This window comes from Heterocephalus glaber, unplaced genomic scaffold (genome assembly GCF_053883595.1).
Source record: "Heterocephalus glaber isolate CG9 unplaced genomic scaffold, H.glaber_assembly_v1.0 deba00001497, whole genome shotgun sequence".
In the NCBI taxonomy this organism is placed as follows: Eukaryota; Metazoa; Chordata; class Mammalia; order Rodentia; family Bathyergidae; genus Heterocephalus; species Heterocephalus glaber.
The window spans coordinates 7,876,220-7,881,671 of NW_028258320.1; the positions used below are offsets into that span (position 1 = coordinate 7,876,220).

A 5,452-nucleotide genomic window follows, 5' to 3' on the forward strand; every position below is an offset into this window, starting at 1 on the left:
CACTCGTCCACACTCACACTCACATTCTAGGTTCTGCACACCCTTGTGCTGAACTGAGAGGCTGGAAGAAGCAGAGTGCGCCAGTTCACACTTAAGCAGAGCTGACTTCATCCTAGCCAGTTCTCATCAACCTCAGAGACGGCTGTCCACCGTCATCAGGACAGAAGGTCATCCACTGAAATCCACTTCCTGCAGACACTCACCCAGTCAAGTCTAAAAGACCCTCTCCCACTCATCTGCAGCTCCCCAAAGTCCAACCTCCCCGAACGAGTGAGGCGCGAGTGTTTCTAGGCTGGGTGTCTCTGGGTGTCTCCAGCACTGATCTCCACCAGAAAGAGCACATAGCATCCAGCAGGCATGAGCTGAGCGCTTGGGCCCTGGCTGTGGGAGTGATCACTGCCACGACCTCCCGGAAAAGCACCCAAAAGCCGTGCTGATATTTAGGAAAAGCCTTTAAGAAGGTCCACCTACTTGAGCCATATTTTCACTTCTAAGAATCGATCTGAAGAAGATAACTTGAAATGTGGGAAAACATTGTGCTCAGAGATGTTCAGTGAAGTATTACTTATGATGTTTTGGTCAACTGGGAGCCACCTGAAGTTTGTCGGGAGGGAAGAGGGTATATGAATTATGGTGACTTATATATGGGAAAGCAATGCAGCTACTGAAACAATGTCCACCTGACGTGAAATGTACTGAAAATGTTAGGTGAAATATACAAGATGCAAAATTCTGTATGTCTTGGTCCCAATTATGTCAGAATATACATACAAAAAGACTGAAGGGAAATACACAAAATGTTCACATTAATTGGAGTTGCTCGGTGAGATGTGTGATTTTAATTTTTCTGACTTTCTTGTGTTTTCTAACAGTTTCATGGGAAGCACATTTGGCAAGAAAAAAAGATCTCTCTAAAAAAAAGTTAGGCCCCTCATGGGGGCAGACCTTAGCCGACCCTAGGGACTGTGCTTACCTTCCGGAGCAGACTCTGCGTCCTCCCTGTTGCTCAACTGACATGAACCGTGGCGATGACTTCTCTTCTCACCCCTTCCATCAGGCCCTTCCCTTCCTTGCCTTTGGCTCTGACTCACTCTCAGCCTTCTCTGCTGTACTGAAACCCTGCCCAGTCAACCCTCACTTCTTCTCTACAAGCCTCTCTCCTTCCCAATCACCAGCCAGAGCCAGGCAATGGCCGAGTCAGACCCATGCTAGTTGAGCTCAGCCTACTCTTGGTGCTGACTACAAATCAGTGGCTCTCAAAGGAAATGAGTCCCTTGTACTAGGAGACACAGTTTTCTCTGTATTATAGGAAAGCATTTCCTATCCAGTAGGCATCCCATCTACATGGCCCGTAAGGCGGGAGAGCACAGATTAGTTTCCAGTCAGGTAGATAACGGTCACTCAGAGACCCCTCACCTTCAGGTTGGGCTCCTCTGTGGATTAGTGACAATAATACCCCGGCCAGGAGTTGTCCAATGGATTAAACGAGACAGTGTATGTAGTGTGCTGAGCAATGCATCTGGCACAGGGGCCAAATGTGACAAATGCCAGCTCCTATGACTATTAGGCTGATGGGAAGCTCAAGGTCACATAGCTAGGAAGTGACCGTCCTGAGATTGGAATCCCAGCCTCTTCGTGCCAACTTCATGCTTTTCACCCTGTGTCCCAGCAGGGTATGAGAAGTTCAAGGCACAGCCCATGGCCCCAGAATATTTTATAAAGCTTTGCAGCAGGCACAACCATCACATGAATGGACAAAGCAGTTATTTCCACAAAGAACCAAGGAACGAGTAATAAAAGCTACATGGAGCTCAAAAACTACATAATTCTTTTGTCCAAAAATAATCATGACAGTGTGTTTTTATGTGTGATTTTTTTGCAGAGCTTGGGGACCTTGTCTTTCATCCCTTGTTTCAATGTGTGCTGAGCTGAGCATGAGGAGATCGGATATGAAAATGTAGCCCTTTCCCTCTCCATTACAGAAAATATTTCTGTGACTATTCTGAACTGCAGGAAATTGGAGCTATTTGGGGAAGCATTCCTTAACTTCTAAGTACCACCGATAGTCACATAATTTATTATATTTAAAAACCAGTTTCAGTTAAGTTTGACACTCTTTTGTTCCTCAACTAGATAAATTTAACCTACAACATATGACACCTAGCATTTGGTAACACAAAGACAGTCAGCATTTTATGGTCAGAGGCAGAAAGGGCCTCAAAATGATGGAAATGCAAATGTGCATACAAGTGCACACAGAACAGTGAGTTATGTAGCCCCTCGGGATTCTACACCACAATAATGAAATCCGGAATTCTCAACAATAGGCAGTAACATTTCTTTACAGCAGCTTGGCCTCCATATAGACTAGAAGAAAAATACAAAGTTCAGTCAGGCAAAATGTTCTTTACATGTAAGAGGGCGATATTTATTTTTTGGTACTAACAATCAAACTCGGGTCCTTGTGCTTACGAGGCAGGCGGCGGAACCACTGAGCTAAATCCCCTGCCCAAGAGGGCAATATTTTAATGAGCATTGGAGAGATTCACATTTGAATCTGTTTGTCTGTTTTTATCTTCCCAATATGTCATTTTCTAAGATGGGCAGATGATACTTAACAAAGGGGTGGCTCTTATGGAAACTTCGCAGTAGGAAAGTTTCCTTCCCTTTCTACATGTCTGCTACCCTCGGGACAAGGGTGGGGACTCACATTTTCTGAGTTATGGTCAATGAGGCCAATTTTTAAACGGTGTCTCGTTTACCTTTTCTCTTCCAATCCTCACATCAACTTTATGACATGTGCATTAGTTGTCCAGTTTTTCAGAGATGAGGAAATGTTCTAAGTTTAAGGAACACATCTAAAGTAAAGAATGTGGTCAGTGACTTTGGAGACTCCCCTGCTTTAGGGACTACGCAGTGTTCTCCCCAACATTAGGCACTTCCAATAGGTCTGCATTGTGTGCTGACTCACACAAGCTGTTAAGCACAAGCCAATATTTGAGCTAATACTTTCCTAAGTATCCTATTATAAAAGCTACCAGGTAGGCATCATCTTAACCCAAACCAATGGGTCTCTTAGGAGAATCTTAAACAGAGTGGCAAGATTTCAGGATACAGACTCCTTAGAGAGCATCAAGCCGATGTCTACTCCTAGGGTTACACAGATTTAAAATAACTAGAGCCTGAACCAAGATGTGAGCTTACAAAAGCTACAGTATATTAGCTCCAAAGCCCTGCCCAAAACCAGGCCTCCTGACTCAGTCCCAATTCTATTCTATGGCATCAGCCACAAATACTCAAATATGGGGACAAAACACATTCAAGGCTAAGTAGGAATGATTTCAATGTTACTATGTAAGTCACACCAGCCATTCAGGGTGTTGGTCAGCTCTGGGCTTCAACATTGAGTTGAGGAATCTCTTACTGATCAAGTGACCCAAACAGGCACCTTCTCCTCCCCCTGGTTTCCTTTTCAGTTATGTAAGAATGACAGCAGTGCCTGCCATAGTTACCAGCAGGACCAAGGCAATAATCCATGGACAAGTCTAACTTCTGTGTACTCAGCGCATAGGAAGCCCTGAGTGACTGTTAGACGCTATTATCATTATTCACTCATGGCCAGGATCTGTAGTCAGAACGACTGAGTTAATACCTTCACTCTTGGACATAAAACCAGAAACAACTTCCTGCTCCCTGGTTCACCTTCTCCTTCTTCAAAGGTCGCAGGTAAGGAACCTCAGGCAAGGGTAAGCGCCAGGTAGGAAGAAATACAAGTGCCTACTGAGCAATTTCATTCAGATATTCAAAATAAAAATTTCCCATCTTTCTCAAACTTGCTCTTTCCCTTTTGCTCTCTAATTCAGCTAAAAGCCTGAGCAGCCTTCTCAATACCTAAACTCTTCTTCCCAGTGCCCTGCTCGCCTGGTGACCAAGTACCATGGATTCTCCCTCTGCACAGGTCTCTGTAGATCTCTCTCCCCTTCTGCACTGTCTCTTGGTTCTGGTATCTTATGGCTTTTTCTTTTTCTTCTTTGCCTGTCCCACTCCAAGCTGAGTTCATTTCTTTTTGCAACCCTACCTCCTCACCACCTACAGAGTCATTTTTCAAATTATCCATTAGATTAAATCATTCTCTCATAAGGTCTGCAGGGTTCCTCCTGCAGGGCAAGGCGGAGGCTGATCTGAGCTGAGTGCAACCTCCTCCGACTCCCTGAAACCCACACCTCAGACCCCTAGGTGACCTTTCTATGTGGGACGCCCAGCGCCTGCTCTGGGAGCTCTGACCACTCCCTAGGATCCAGTCCAAACCTGTGCCTGCTGCAGACTCTTCCCATCCCTGCCACCCTGCCTTCCCTGGGCTCCCACTACTTGCTTTTATCAGCACTAAACGCTCACCACTCAGAGTCATTATCCTCTATGCCCTCATCCTTCCATTCTGGGGAATATGGACCGCATTCTTTTGAGCCCTGGCACAGTCAGTGGCATCGGTTGAGTGGATGGCACAGAAGACAAGATCTCCCTGGGGTCAGAGTTGGTCTTGTAAAAGAGTATGCACTCGTTATGACTATGTGCAAACACGTATGCAAGTGGCTCTTCAAAGCGTGTGATGAAGAGTTGCACCCGAGGAGCCCACAGTCCCCATTTGGTCTGTTAAATGCTCGTCCCCGAGGAAAGGGCCATTTGGTCCCAGGCTCCCCAGGAGCCGTGTGCACTAGGCATTTTCAATGCTTTTGACATCCTGTCCCTTTGATTCAGGACAATCTAGGCCTGGACTCAGGCAATAGTTGCTCAACAAATGCTGATTTGATTTGCAGTCGACTGGAAAGCAAAGCACTGCTCGAATTTTACATGAATTGAAATCAAAGACTGATCATACTTAATATAATAGCTCTGAGGCTCAGGAAATCAATGGCTGCACTGAAATCAGCCAAATGTCCACTCCCTGCCGGCCCCAGTCAGCTTTCAGCTGCTTCTCAGCCTCCAGCTTCCGAGTGTCCCTGTGCCAGCAGATGTAGGAGGCTGGCTAGCAAGTGTCACCCTGTGGCTGTGCCACATCTGCCCCGAGTCTTGAAGTCGGTGTCACTGAGGTGGTACTGGCGTGGAAGTTGAGCTGGACGTCATCAATGTCCTACTTTCCTCAAGCCTCAGCCTGCCTCAGTGTGGCTCCAGCTGGAGGGGACCAGGTGGGAGCTGAAAGTTGTCGCATCCCTTTCATCTGCACGCGCAGAAAAATGGGGGATATTTGATCCAAAGGAGCCCAGAAAATGTTTTCCCCACCAAAACAAGACACACACACACAAACACACACACAACCAGCCAGGCAGTGCACTCATTAGACACTCCTGGACCCTCGTCCCTTCCCTGCAAAGCGCAGGGAGGTGTCCAAGCCACCCTCTGCTGCATCCGTGGGGACAGGACAGACAGTGTACCCAGAATAAATCCTAAACTAGAA

General features: G+C 46.4%; 1 protein-coding gene across 12 annotated transcripts in view; it reads right to left on the reverse strand.

Moving 5' to 3' along the window:
• The window catches only part of Rcan2 (regulator of calcineurin 2), a 163,610-nt gene that overhangs the window by 152,436 nt on the left and 5,722 nt on the right, over positions 1-5,452 (reverse strand). Inside the window, exon 1 of one of the 12 annotated variants that reach the window (XM_087184640.1) lies at positions 974-1,824. The exons of the other annotated variants lie outside the window; for them this stretch is intronic. The gene's annotated coding sequence lies outside the window, so the exon portion shown is untranslated. Of the gene's footprint in view, positions 1-973; positions 1,825-5,452 lie in introns of those variants that run through there. 12 annotated transcript variants of the gene reach the window in all.